Below are 15326 nucleotides of genomic sequence, written 5' to 3'. Positions count from 1 at the left end.
AAATGAATTTCATGCACTCCGAGTTTCACATTTTTATGGATCAGAACTTCAAAACTCATTCCGTTTTCTTTTATGAAAGGAATTTCCAGACTGACATTCTTAGTATAGAAAAATATTATTATAAAGAATTGCCTGTATCCACACTAATGTGGGAAACAGGCATGGATGATCTCAAATATTTGTATTTGGTTTTGGAAACTGAAAAATATCTTGTGCATATGGTTCTGCCTGAGGTGGTGGAGTTTTTAGCGCCACAGGGAAGTTAATAAAAGCAATCCATGATATGAAAAACAGGCTCAAGAGAGGGCTCGAGAGGTTTTAAAATTCTTCTCTTGTCATCTCTTCCCTGTAGGTAAATTTTTAATGAGGCATAGGGGCAGCCATGCCTTTCAGATGGAGAACAGTGACCCTCAGAAAACAGTAGCAGCAGCAATTAAAAAAAAATTTTTTTTAAATGCAAGATTGGCTCATTTTCTCTCAGGTATGCTTGGGGTTTTTTAGATCAAACTCTCCTGGGGGCAGGGTCATGAGTCTTTGTGGGCAGCCTGCCTGACTGGGGAGGTTACAGCAAAGGATAGAGCAGGGAATGGCTCAGACACCCCCAGAGGAAAACCACCCGGGTCCCTTATCTCCTCACTTTGCCATAATGTCTTTTCTCCTCTGCCATTCCTTAGTGTCTACAAATACTGTCAAAACACGCAAGCAAGAGGAAAGCCATGAATGCTTTCAATGGGACAGGAGGATCGGGGAGGCGCTAGGGAGAAAAGTGTGTGTTGGTTTGTGATGGTATTAAAATAGTTTCTTTTCAACCATCCAGAGGGCGATGACTGTCAGTGCAAGAGATGTTTTTGTCACCTTGTGTCCCAGCCTCACTCAGCTTCCCCTCAAGCCTTCCCCTCCCTGCCCTTTGCCTTCCTCTTCATTTTACCCTCTCAGGCATTTGTGGTGAATCTGGGGCTTTATTTGCAGAATGTACTAGAATGTCCCTCAGAACAGTGAGGATGGCCAAGTCAATGTTGCTGTGTCTGATGAGCTTGTAAATACTGTCAGCAGGGCCTAAAATTGGGTTAAAATAATAAGAACATACATATTAACGAAAACAGTGTAAGACCATTGGAAGAGAGATGGATGGATTCTGTTCCTTTTTTTTTTTTTTTTTTAACGAAAAAGAAACCCAGCAGTGCTGATGGGTAGCACATTGGGGTAAGTGGTTTGCCAGTATGACAATGAGAAAGGTAGAGGCTGGGAGTTTTGTTGTTTACTTTCTAAGTTACATATTTAAGCGATGGAGAAAATGGTGCATGTTTATTGTGGAAGTCTCAGTAGACTATAGGAGACAAAAAATAAAAGCCCTTCTTTGCCTTCCGCCCCAGGCTTACTGAGATAGACCCTTTGAGCTTAGCGCCTCAGGTCTTTGCATGTGTGATGGCGGGGAAGGCATGAGAACCACACTGTATGATCCTGTTAACTTGTTCTGAACTCTCCAGTACACTGCGGACGTGTTTCCAGGCCATCCTGTGCATCTGTGTGTTAGCCTCTTCCATGGCCAAGTAAGGTTTGAGAATGCTGCAGAGCCACTCTGTTGAAGGGCAGGTCACCAACCCAGACTTGGCTTGGAAATGACCTCCTAGTTTGGCCAGAAGTGACAGCAGTGGCGCTTAACTATTGCTGCAGCTGGACACTTGGGTTTGTACCTTGATGTTTTGAGCCCCTACAATATCCCATGTGCTGTGGAAGGCACTGGGCAGGGTGGGAACTTAGGGTCCTTGCCTGCTCAGAGCTTAAATTCTGCACCTCTCCACCTTCATCATCAAGTCTGGCCAATTGCAGAGGAAGCTACCTTGAAAGATGCACCCCACCTCCCCACCCTCACCCCTGGACCCCTGCCATGGCAGACCTGGCTGGAGGATGCTCACTCTCGGTAACCTGGTTGCCACTGGTTACAGATAAAGCTCCAGCTGGAGGTCCCCCATGCGGCGCTCCATCCTTGGTGTGATCATTGGCCAGACAGGTGCGCTTCTGTTGGGACTTAGAAGAGTCCGTAGCTGGGAGTCCATGGCGGTGTCACCCTCTAGTGAGCTCTCTTGGTAGGATGAACACCTTCACCTGCACCCAGAGCCACAGCCTCGCCCCGCTGTGCCCGCTCCTTGCTGAGAGCTCTTTCTGTGGCATGTGATTTAGCTGATGGAGTAGTCCCTTTAAAGCCCTCTGCTGCACTCCTGGGCCTGCTAGCTATAGCCGACGTTTCTTGGCCTTGTGGGTATCATTTAAGCTTGCTGCTTCCAGTTTTCCAGTTTGAATGACCCGAGTTGAACTTTGCCTCACTCTAGGTTTGCAAAAACCTTTCTTAACATAAGAACTTTTTTTTTTTTAATTCTGCTCTCTTCCCTTTTTACAGGCTATTTTATTCATTTCAACTTCTGACGTCAAAGGAGTTCTATGTTCATTTGTAGCAAGAAAACATGAATTAGGAAAACAACGACTTAAGGGAAGGAGGCTTGTGTTTTGAGGCCATAAGGCTTCCATATGTTGGTGGCAGGGACTTTTAGCAGGAAGGTAGGTGTACCTGGCTTTGGCGTCACCATTCTTGGAGGACCTGCCGTGTTGCGGAGTCATCTCTTGAGGGAGGACGGGTCTGAGGTCGGGCGGTGGTTCACCCTCTCACAGGGCTCCCTCCTTCCTGCTTTCCCCGCAGCGGGCGCCTGGGCTGAGGCCTTGCTGGGGCTGCTGCCAGCATCCCCTCAGAGGTCTTGCTGGGCACGTGGGACGGTGGCTCACAGAACTTTTCTAGAGGTGCTGAGTCAGGTTCTAAAGCTCCTCTAGCATGTGTCTCCCAGAAGTGGTTTTCAGAGTTTTGTCTTCTGGATAAAAGATGTTCTTTCTCTAAGCCCCACTCACCTGTCTCTTGCAACAGGAGACCATGAGGGATGCTAATTGGTGGTGGTCCTTGGTCCCAGGGCACCTGTATTGGAGGGCAACGTGAGTGTGCAGTTCAGCAGGGAGCGCGGGTTCACACTGGTGCCTCAGGGCTGACAGGGAGGCCTGAGGTCAGGTTACTCGAATCTGTGGCCTCAGTAAGGCCCACTTCCCTGGAAGTTTCTGCTGCAGAGCTTGGAGTTAACAAGAGTTGCTGGGACCACATTTCAAAAGGAATGGTACCTTTTCTGCAACACACACGTTAAAACTAACAACGTCCACAAACCTTACGATTTTTTTTCGGAAAGGAAAAAAATGGTTTCATCTCAGCGACAACAAAAAATTAGAGAATCGGTCAATGACCAGAATGAGTATATCCAAAGAGCATGTGTGGCCAAAAAGTACACCATCAAGTTCTGAAAAAGACTAACTGGGGAAAATATCGCCCGTTTCTGTGACACAGAAAGAGCTACTTTACTTAATATATAGTGGTGACCTGCAAATCACTAAAAAGACCAGTGGCCTAATTGATAAAGGATCATCAGGGAGCACAAATGGACAGGTCACAGCGAAGGGAATAGCCGTGGCAGTTGAATTGAGATGGCCTCACTTATAGTAAAATGAAATACTTTTTTCAGCGAGCGTATTTGTCAAAAATTAAAAATGTTAATAGCACTGTGTGAGCAAACAGCTCCCCTTTGAACTGCGGTTTGCAGGCGTTGAAGTGGGTACAACCTCCAGCAATTTGGAAATGTTTATCAAAATGACAACGGCCTAGACACGTAAGGCCAGCACTCCCAACTCCGTCGCTTGGTCCAAAAGATACACCTGCACGTGTGTGACGTGAAGGGGGTACAAGAATGTCCAGTCCCTCCTTGATGGAATCAGAAAAGATCAGAAATAACGGAAACGTCCATTAAAAAACCAGCCGAACCCTGTGTTCCCACATCGGCATCAGCTCTGCTCCCCGCTCCTGCCCTCTGCTGCCTTTGTTTGTTTTGCTGGTTCTGTTCTCAGCAGGTTTTCTCTATTTGATGGCCGCCCTGGGCTCACACTCAGAGCAGAGCGAGGGCCAGCAGCTCTGGGGAAGTTTAGGACTTGCCTTTTATTGGGTCACCCCCCACCTGTGAGCAGGGGGAATGGAATGTTCTTTAAAGTGACCTATCCTGGAGTAAATCACTCTTTTATGTTTAAAAAAAAAATCCAGCCCATTGAGTCACCGCCCTCCGTCTCCATTTCCTCTTCATGTCCCCAGTGGGCCTCTCTGTCCCTTGGTATTGTCATTTACAGACTGAGTCTGACACCTGCTGTATTTTCAGCCATTGTGGTTTTATGCATTATAATTAAATCATGGTCAGCATGATCGTAGGAGGTAGAAACTATCCTTTGTGGGTTCCAGATGAGGGAAAAACGAGGATCGGAGAAGCTAAGCAACTTGCCCAAAGTCATAGCACGGAAATGGCAGAGCTGGGTTGGACCCCAGTTTGCACAGACTCTGCTCTCATCCTCACAGCCTGTGAAGCACCTGAGGCACCCTGGCCCAGCCCCCAGGCAGCCTGATTCCGCTGGTCTGGGGTGAGGCCTGGACATTGGTGTTTACAGCCCCCGTCCAGGGGATAGGTGGAGTTGGGAACCAGTGGTCTACACCAGTAGAAAAAGATGAAGGGCACTGATGGTCTTGACATTGCAAAGGGCTCAGATCCTGGTTCTCTGCTTCCAGACAGAGAACTCTTTCACGCCGTCAAGTTGTCTTTATGCAAGAGAGTCATCTCTGAGATAAGTCATAGGTGCTTGGAAAGACTTTAAGCAGCAGACAGTGGACAGGACTGTCCCTGGTAGGAAGGACTGGGCACAATGCCTAGTGCTGTGAGGCTCTATAAAGAACCCGCTTCCCTGCCTCTGTGGCCGGCGGTCTTCGCTCATCAGCCGCTGTCAGCTTCACGTGAGGTGGTCCAGATGGGCTGGGGAACCTGGAGGAACTTTGGGACAACTTCACGTTTGTCCTTTTCTGGGCATTGTCTGTCTTCAGTCATTCCTGGAAAAGTTACTCAAGCAGATTGGGGGTTGGGGAGGGGAGGATGGGGGGACAGGAAAGAGAGAGGAGAGAAGTGGGAGAGAAGTGCAGCTTTTGGATGGAAAATCAGCAGGTAGATACACCGGCTGAGGGCTGGGGAGGAAGGGGGAAAGGCTTTTCTTAGGCTTCTTGTTGTTGACTGGGGAGAAAAACGCACAACACGAGAGCTCTGAGTTTCAGTTTTATTGGAGGTCTTACTGAGAACTGCAGCCCTGGAGATGTCCTCCCAGAGAGCTCTGAGGACCTGTTCCGAAGAGGTGAGGGTGGGAGGGGAAGTCAGTGGATAGGTGATTTTGGTGAAGGGAGTACCGGCAGGCAAGCACACATCTCCGTAGATGGCTGCCGCTAGCCCCAGGGAGCAGACGTCTCCGTTAATGATTTGAGTGCTTTTCTAGGTATGAGAAGATGGAAGAAAGTGGGTTCATAAAATTCTCTGCTGAAAATAGCTGACCGTCTGAAGGCCTGTTCTGCCGGTGTTCTCAGAGCGGAGAGAGTCCCCCTCCTGATCTCCGTCCTGAACTCCTTTTAGGCTGTGTTAGAGGTCGGGGACTGCAGTGCCTGGTGACTTCATCCTTGTAGAACCAGACAGTGAGTCACCTTTTTTTCAGTTGTCATTGGAAACCAGAAGAGGAGTAAAGTAGAAATGTGAAAACCCCATGATTGGGACTTAAGCTCAGTGAGCTTCATTTCATATAAACATTTTACTTACTATTTTCCGTGGGTTACGTTCGCAGAGGGTGTGTGGTCCCGTCAGCACCAGGACCTGCATCCCACGTGCATTGCTCTCTTCTCCCCTTAGACAGGCCTTCACCAACCTGCTGGGGAGAAATAGGTGCCAGTCAGAACACACAGAGAGCTCTGGAGCTGAAACCCTGGAGCCAAGTGGTTCTCAAGCTCGCTCCAAAAATATATTGGCGTTGGGAGGGGAGGGTATGTATAGCTCAAGGGGTAGAGCACATGCTTAGCATGGACGAGATCCTGGGTTCAATCCCCAGTACCTCCATCAAGAAATAAACTAAATTAAACCTAATTACCTCCCCCCCGCCCTGCAAAAAACAAAACAAATACATTGGTGTCGAGACTCACCGCAGAGATTGATCCAGTTGGCCTGGAATCGCAGGTGGAGGCGGATGAGGGCCGGGGCCTCCTGACCGTGGCCCGGTCTGTGTTCCTGCTGACCCGCGGGACGCACAGCATCCCGCCCCGGGCCCTCTCCAGCGCCGTGTTGCTGAGGGCGCAGTCTCTGCTCTTGACCTTCTGAACGACGTCACGCTCCCGGGCAGGTGTCTGCACGAGCCTCCCAGCCTCTGACACCGACCCTTGACTGATGGAAGTTCAGTAAATGCAGACTTACACCTGTTCTGGAGAGAAGGCTGTCTCTTTCCACAAGTGATCGGTATGCGTTAGTCGTTGTCTGTCTAACGAAGCTGGCTGCATCGCCTAGGAGTCTTCCCGTGGGTCTGTGTGCAAGACAGAAGCAGGGAGTCCGTTCTCTCTCCTCCACACTGCTCTCCTGCATGCAGACCAAGCCCCGACCCTCTCCCGGCCAGCGTGTGGTGCAGCAGGGCCGCAGAGGCTTTTCTTTCACTTGTCAGGGGTGCCGGGACAAGGAAAGGAAGCCGCACCAGGGCTTCCCACTCCCAGGGCAGCTCCAAGAGCCTTTATCCTCGTCTGATATTTGCTCAACACCTAACATCTCCCAGGAATCTATAAAATTGTTCTCGAGAAAGAAACTATTCTGCTTCAAGGGCCTATTTTTAGACCTTATATAAAGCCCACATTAGATTCTTGCTGCCTTTTGCTCTATCTGCTAAGCCTGCTGTTTGAAAAGCACCGGGATCTTTTGTCTTGGAAAGTTCAGCACCTCTGGCTAGCTCCCCGCCCGAACCCCGCAGCCCTGGAGCTCTCGGGAGTGTATCTCTTCCTCCCCCCATTCTGACCGGTCCACAGGTAGTGACCTTTACACCAGAGCAGTTGAAATAATACAGCCGGGGAAGGAAGCTACTTCCCAGCAATGAACCTGGAGTTAAAATGACTATGAATTGGTCTGTCCTGATCTGCCCTGGGTGTATTTGACCTGTTCTGTGAGACTGGTTTGGGTTCTGGGCTCTCCAGTGGGCTGTCCAAGTTCAGGACTGGTCTGGCTGATGGTTACCGGCTGAAGGAGCTGGCGGCTCTCAAGTTCAGTAACGAAGTGTATATGAAACAGTTCTAAGTTGTTGAGAGGGGGCCTTCACTACGTCTTGGTGGTTTCCTTTTTGGCCAGGGGGTTTGGCTTTTTTTCTTTACAGGAAAAATCACTGTGAATTTCAAGGCAGTGATGCTTCACAGTGAAGGCTGCCACCCAAAGGCAGTGGTGGGGGCAGTTTTACATCCTCTCTTTTTGCCTTTTCCTCTGTTTTCCACCTTTTTCCTTTCCCTGCTTTCTTCCTCCCTGTCTCCATATTGGGTCATGCAAGAGAACTTAATGTCTTTTATTTCATATTTCTTATTGAATAAAAGTTTTATGACTCTGTTACTAAATTTAAAGTAGGTGAACTGAATATTTTATATGGAATTCTCTTTTAAAAAGTCAAAAAAAACTTCAGTGAAACCAAACTAAGTGTTCCTTTAGGCAAATTTTTTTTTAATTTGCTTTAAAAACATATGTGTACATACAGAGAAACAATTACAAGGGGTGCACAACAGAACCCTAACACCATATCAAGGGGGTAATAAGATTGTCAGTTATTTTTTCTTTTTTCTTTTCTAAATTTTCTTCTATAAATATATTAATGCTGTCAGACATACAGATAGAAAAATGCACTTGCTTGATGATCTAGCTTAACGTACTTCAAAGGAACTCATCCTGAGGGAACAGTGAAGAGTGTTATTACTTCCTTACTTACTCAAAGGATGTGTATTTATATAAATCTCCTTGTGTATCCAGAGGTTTAGCTATAAGGGTGAAGCATTGTTTTTCAGAATGGAAGAGTTAAAACAACCTAAATTAGCTTAATTACGGTAAGTCTCTAAAATGGAATAGCATGAAGCCACTAAAAATGGTGTTGCTGATAAACATTTAGTGACATAGAAACATTTTATAGCACTGAGTGAAAAGGTAAGTTACAGAATGGTTTATATCATTTAATTCCATCATTTTTATAAGACACCTATATGTATATAGAAATATAGAGGACCTGAAATAGAGATCTGTCAATAGTGTTAGAGAATGAGATTCTTGGGTGTTTATTTTCTTCCTTTGCCTAAGTGTGTGTGTAATTTTCCTATAAAGAATCAATGTTGCTGTCAGAAAAATGGAAATGTTTATTTCCACTTTAGAAAATAAAATCGCCTCTTTATCTGAGTGAGAACCTGTGACTTAAACTCACAGCCGACCTTTTACCCCCATTGTTTAAATCCATCTTCTGCCTTCAAGAGGATTAAAGCAGTGATGAAAAAGAGCTTAAACATACCAGAAAGAGAAAGACTAATACAGTATGATATCACTTATATGTAGAATCTAAAAAAAATGATACAAACGAACTTATTTACAAAACAGAAACAGACTCACAGACATAGAAAACAAACTTATGGTTACCAGGGGAGTCGTGGGGAGGGATAAATAAGGAGGGAATTTGGGATTTGCAGATACTAACTATTATATATAAAATAGATAACAGGGTCCTACTGTACAGCACAGGGAGCTATGTTCTATATCTTGTCATAACCTATAATGAAAAAGAATATATATGTGTAACTGAATCAACATGCCATACACCAGGAGACTAACACAACATTGTAAATCAACTGTACTTCAATAAAAAAGAATTGTGGGTTAAAAAAGAGCCTAAAGTGACATGGATTTCTGAATGGACTGTTGATAATTATAATGGCTGAGATTTTTAACTGCCATTTGAATCAATGAATTGTTTTCTTTTTTTGCTTTTCTGTTGTGTTTGGGTTTTTATAGGACAGGCAGTAATACTGTTCATTATACTTCACTGTGGGTTAGACACCTGCTTTTGGTGATGGGAAGCTGGATAATGAAGCTTGTTCAGAATGGTGTTGCAATAAATGAAGCCCTGAGCCCATGGGCTTGGGGATGGTGGCTGTGATGTCAGAATTCAGAAGCTATTTCTATATTGGGGTTTTCCAGCTAAGTTCCCTGGGCTGAGGCTGTGGGAAGGCTGGCCCCAAGACCATCGGTAAATTAGGACAGAAGACATTGGCCTTACTCTGTAGCAGCTGAAAATTTTACTGGTGTGATAAGCTTATTACAAAATAATTCCATTGAGCTAGAACTTGGTGTATAACCAAAGTGGTCAATGGTATGCACAGGTGACACTTAACTTCAGAAGAACCAGACCTGGGTGGGCCGTGAGAGGCAGTGTCTGACAAGCCCTTCCATCCCAGAAACCCCAGTGTTGGCCCGGTACTTGGCGTGTGGTAGGAGCCTGATGAATACTTGCTGAATGAGACTGGTGCTGAGTCGGCTTTTCAAACCCGGGTTCCTAAGTACGCAAGCCTGGATCATGTAACTGCAGGTTGAGAAGCTGCACCTTCCATGTGAGCATTTTGAGGTTAAGAGATTAAATGAATGGCCCCTCAAGTCACAGATGATTCCTGAGTCTCAGCACCGCTGACTGCATGTGAGGTGCACCTTTGCCTCAGTACCAAGAGGAGAAAGTGGCAGGCAAGCACCTTTGTGACTTTCCTGCGAGCGGCTTGCTGATTTCAGAAAGGTGAAGATGTTCAGTTGCCATGCATCAAACAAAGAACACAGGGGCATTAGTCAGTTGGTTCTCAGGTCTCCCGACTCCTGGCTTCTCCAGTTTAGTGATTCATGTTAGTCCTTTGACAGTTTACTGCTCACTCTACTGTTTTTACTCGGCTGCCTTGATGTGCTTTGAAATGTCCACCTGGCTCGTTTGTTCCGTCTATCCCAGCACCAACGTCGGTGCTTTCTGCTGGGTTACTTTGTGGGGATGCACCCCTAGGTTCTTGTATCTGTCTTTCAGTGGAGTTCAGCCTCCATCTATTCATGCTGAAGGGTGCTCCTGGGAGCTGGACAACAAACACAGGGACTTGGACCTCCAAGAATTTATCATCAGTTAATAATTTGAGCTCAGCCTGGCCCTAGAACATGAGCCAGAGATTTCCAGACTGGGGGTGGGGTGGGGGCTGGGGAGGATTTAGGTGAAAATCCTTTAATGTATAGAGTGTCTTTCTGCCTGCTTGCCTGATTTCTGATGGTTTCAAAGAATCGGTATCCAAGTTGGATATTTTCATGTTCCAGCACAATGCAGCCGCCTGTGTGGCCGTGGGGGTGTGCATGGCGTTGTTTGCAGAGTTTTTTCAAGTGCTTGAGGAGAGAACAAGGCAGTGCGTGCGTGGGGGTGGGAGAGGTCCTGTGTGGCCTGTATTTTTTGATACAAGCTATTTTCTATAGGAGCTATTTCACAGGTGAGAGTGTACCTCTGATTGAAAGACGGAATACACTTAAACTGACCACTTTAAAAAATAAAATTTACGTCTTGAATGAGTCTAGTGTGAAATTGAGCTAAGTATCAGTCATCTACATAATTGTACAGCTGTTGCAAATAATTGGGGTCCTATGGGTGGAAGAAGGCAGGACTTCTTATGTAGTAAAAAGCCCTGAAAGTTCATCTGTTCTATGACTCCAAGGAGCATTTGCTTCTCTCACGCTGCCAGCAGCTGCTGCTGCTGCTGCGTGGAGAAAGGTGTGCCAGCTGTGGCACAGGTGGTCACCCAGGCCTTTTTTACAGCCGCCTATAAAACCCACGTGTATTGTCTTCCCCCTCAGTACTTGCTTAGAAATTGCTAGTAGCATTTTAGGGCGTATCCCAATGATAGCACTTAAATGGGAATTTTCCAGTTTCTTCTTCCTCCCTGGCCCTCCCTTTGGCCAGTGTTCCCTAAGGTGGTTTTCTGCTTTTGAGAGCCTCCTGGGCTTAGATATGTTTGCCCAAGATTGATGAAGGCTTTGGAGGAGTGAAGCGGTTAAGATCACTTTTTGATCGGTGGTTCTTTGTTTGTGACCTGATTTCCAGCACATTCTTTCCTCCAGCTGCACAGAACCACTTCGCTGAAGCCGCCCACGTCTTGCTCCCTGGTCGGGGCTGCCTCCTCTTGGATACGTCCTGGATCTTCAACTGGTCTCTTCATTTGGTGGTAGAGATGCTCGCCTCCTATTTTTTCATTAGAATTGGCTCTTGGCTGTTACGTTTTGAGAACACGCTGGATCTTTGCTTCTCTTTCTTCCATCTATCTTGGGAAATTTGATACTCTGTAACCGAATCACCAGATGCTGGATGCGGAAACAAGATAGAAACGAAGAAAAGAACCTAGCCTCCCTCTGGTGTGAGTGGCCTGACCAAAAGTCCGTGGGAAAGGAGGGCGGTTGGGAGCAAGATTTGGGTTGCGGAGAGCAAAGGTGGTCCTGGCGGCCAAAGTAGCTGTCATAGAGTTAATGTAATAAAGCAGGGATTCAGATCCTCTTGGAGAGCAGATTGAGGACGGTGTGGGGTTCACAACTGCAGTGTGCAGGAGCCACCACCAGATGGCAATGGTGGCTTCTTGGCCCCTTGGGACTCTGGGACTCCCCCTCCCGTGGAACCTTGAACAGGAACTCAAGCCATGGTCATTCAGATTAAAGAGTGGTATTATAAAGAACCTATGAGTTCCATTTTAAGAAATAATTGCCTTTTTGAAGGGAGGCATTAAAGAAAAAAAACCTTCTGGCTCAATTAAGAGCCTGTTTTTTTCCTAAACACCCTTTGCTGCTCTTGAAAGTAGGCATGCTCTTGGCCTTGTAGTGGGAAGTTACAGGGAATTTTGGGCAGAAACTTCCTGCAACGTGGTGTCCCTGGCAGAATTTGGGCTGAGGGGGCCATGTGACCTGGCTTTGACCGTTGTATGCAAAAATGATTTTTAAATTGGCCCCCCTGACTTATTGGAGACATTGGTTTAAGGCAGAGAGTAGGAGGAACACCTTTTTCTGTCGGGCGAGCGTTGAACCAGTTTTTCAGCTGAGGGGAGGAGAAGAGGGTGGCTGTGGTGGATTTAGAACAGTACTTTCAGAGCCTCTGCTACTGAGGGGTGAGTGTCTCTGTCCGGGGTCTGACCGATTCCTCACAACCTTCCAGGAAGAGGTTTCAAGGCTGCATTTCTACGGAGGAGGAAGCCGGAGGTGGGTAATGTCAGGAACTTGCCTGATGTCCCCCAGCTGGCGCGGTGGTGGAGCTGGACTCCAAAGTTAGTTTTGTCTGATGAAAATATAGGCTCATTCCATATATAGTGACAGTTGAGCAGTTATTTAAACAGTAGAGTCCGGAGGGGTTCCTCCATTTCCTCGACTGCCCTTCCTCTTAACACTGATATGAACATGTCAGGGGGGAAATGCCATCCATTTTGAAAAGGGGACATTCTGTGTGCCTTGGGGTTCCAAGGGTTCCAGGGTCACCTGGACGGGGCCAGGTACGCACCCGTCTTCCTGTCAGGATGTTGTGCTGCAGGGGCAGTGTTGTAGGGCGCAGCTTGAGTTGTTTCTAGTGTGGCTTGAGCCCCCAGAGTTCCTGCCTAGCCTCTGGTCCTGCTGCCTCCGATGAGCCGCTTCCCTCTTCCCCACACTTGAATTTGCTCCCGGTTTGAGTGAGGCAGGAGTGATCATCAGCAGCTCCCAGCCCAGACAGGCTTCAGCACAGCGCCAGCCGGTACTGCTCCAGGGTGTCTGGGGTGGGCGGCTCTCAGCGGGGGTGCTGCCTGGGGGGCAGCTGCTGCCGAGCCGAGCCCTGCCTCCCCCGGCACCTCCCTCGGACACGGTGCCTCCCTCTTCAAGGCTGTTGATCACCTGTCAGCAGGGGAACTGGCAGAGTCCAGGATTTCTCCGCGCTGCTGCTGCTGTTAGGGAGATAGACAGCCGGCTGCATCTAGACAGCCTCTCTCCAGCGCTCTCCCCCTCTAAAGCGAGGTCTTCCTGCCTGGCATCTGGTAAGTGCCCCAAAGGATTCCTTTTTCCTTGTGAGCATCAAGAAGATGTTCTCTTATCATTGATCCATTAGCTTTAATCTGAATGTGCCAGGATTTGGGAAATCGTTTGGTCTTTATTTCTCTGTTTGCCTGACTGCCTTCTAGCCTTCCTTTCTCTCTTTTTCTTTCCTTCCTTCCTCTCTTCCTCTCTCCTTCCTTCCTCTCTCCTTTCTTCCCCTCTTTCTTCCTTTCTTTTTTTCTTTCTTTTCCTTCCTTCCCTTTCATTCTTTCTTCTTTTTCTTTCTCTTTCATGTCCATTAAACACTTTTTGCATGCTTCAAAAATCAAAATGTAGATGGTGAACAATTTTTGTGTTTAGTCTGTGTCATTTTGCTTGAAACCTGTTTTCTTTTCAGTGCAGTGAAAAATTATTATATAGCTTCTGCCCTGGTGCCTCCTTCCCCCTTCCACCCCTTTATGAATAAATTACTGCATTTGTCATCACTGTGTTCCTGAAGTGTCGAAAATAGGCACAGTGAAGGGATCTGTCATGCAGAGTTTGGAAATTTGGTGCAAAACCCCAGGTGAAATGAGGACAGATCTTCTATTAAAAAAAACTTAAAAAAATTTCACTGTATATTAAGTTCAGCTTAAAGCATAGCTAATAAAATTAGCAAGGTTGCAGCGGGACAGGCACCTGTCTCTTTTAGATTGACCTCTTGGGATGCACTTTCCTCATTTGTTTTGTAACCTTCACAGGAAGTGCTAGAGGGCGAGTCACATGACTCCTAACTTTAGTTTTCACTTGTGTTCACAGGGATTACACGGCTTTGCTCTTATATGGACAGATAGTCAGTTATGAACTTTTAAAAATGGTAAATGAGGTGTCTGATAATTAGATCATTGTTCATTGTCTTTCCCCCACGTTCCTCAGCCTCCAAACATAGAAACTTTCATTCCCTTTAAGAGGAAAGAAAACCGGCACTTAATTTTTTTTTGACTCTAAGTTAAAGAGTACTCATGTTAAACGACATTAAAAATACATAGAGAAATTAATCTCCAGAAGTCTATTGCCTTTCCATTTGCAGCAAATCTCACTAGCAGGAATTACGATTCTACCCCTTCCGCCTCTAACATCTCAGTTAAAAGTAATGTTTTATGGCAAATACATAATTGGAGGGAAATTGAATTCTGTAATATGGGGGTGGAAAATCAGGGCAGAACTTGCTCTTTGGGGGGTGAGTCCATAAATGATGACAGACTGTCTGGCTGCCTTAGACAAAGGGGGAGCGAGGCGCTTGTGCTGGTTTTTATGAGCCGCGAAGGGAGGGAGCTGGAGCAGCGGAGCAGCTCGGGGCATGTCAGCAGGAACCCTTGTCAGGAATCTTCAAGGCCCCTGGCTCTTTGTAACGTGCGAAACTGAACTCCTGACCCTGTGTGCCTGGTGGTGACTCCTTGTTCTGCCTGAGAGTCAGGTGGTAGTGGGTCCTTGGATGAGGGAGAAATAGCAGAGCAGCTTAGTGAAGAGGGAACTGCCATCCTTTCGGTGTGGAACCTGCAAGTGTAGAGTCGAAACCACCACCTTAAAAGGAGATGTTTCCACGGAGAAGTGGAAGATCGCAGACACAGACCCCCGCAGACTCCACCTGTTTACTGTTCCTTATCGGTACACTCCCCTGCCTGTAAGGTGACAGTTACATCTCATAAGCAGGAAGGAAGAACAGAAAATAAACCCTAGAGAATTAACCGCAGCTGTGGGTGGAGAACAGCGGTGAAAGAAAGGCAGAAATGCCCCCCTCTCTCCCAAGACGCAGCCGTTTGGCTCTGCCCCCTCCATGCCATTGCGGTACCCTTCTCCTGGAACGACCCCAACCGTGTGTGTAGCAACAGGACGCTGCTACTTTATCTAAATGCATTTCTCCAGCTTGTGAACGCTCATCCCTGCCAAGAGGCCCAGGCGCCTGGTTAATGATCTTTAATGTGAATGAGTCTCTGCCACGATTAGCATTTCGCTGGGTTAGTACCACCCAGGCTGAATGCCGAGGTCCTCCTGCGTGATTTATTCTCTGCCAGCCACCTGCCTACCTGTAGGAGCTGGACACAGCCAGTTCTCTCCTTCTGTGTGCTCTTTCCCTCCGGGGGTGGTGGTGGTGGGGAGTTTGGCAGGAGCCAGATGAGGTGGAACCAAAGATACTCAGCAGAAGGAGCAGCTGCAGAGCTCCCTGGGTGGTGAGGGGGACTCACAGGTGGCTTTCAGGCTCCTGAGATCCAGAGCCGACCTAGCGAGCCTTTCCGCCGAGCCTGCTTCTGGGCGTTCTGTCCAGGTGGTGGTGATGTTGGGCGACCGTCATCTCCCAGCCGCAGG

At 47.3% G+C, this 15326-nt stretch overlaps 1 protein-coding gene across 4 annotated transcripts in view; it reads left to right on the top strand.

The window, feature by feature from the left end:
• Nucleotides 1-15326, top strand: part of NEDD4L (NEDD4 like E3 ubiquitin protein ligase) — a 298551-nt gene that overhangs the window by 103421 nt on the left and 179804 nt on the right. The gene's annotated exons all lie outside the window — the stretch shown is intronic.

Source organism: Vicugna pacos, chromosome 30 (assembly GCF_048564905.1).
Source record: "Vicugna pacos chromosome 30, VicPac4, whole genome shotgun sequence".
NCBI classification, from domain to species: domain Eukaryota; kingdom Metazoa; phylum Chordata; class Mammalia; order Artiodactyla; family Camelidae; genus Vicugna; species Vicugna pacos.
The sequence above is the reverse complement of the archived record's forward strand: the minus strand, read 5'-3'. Positions and strand labels throughout refer to the sequence as shown.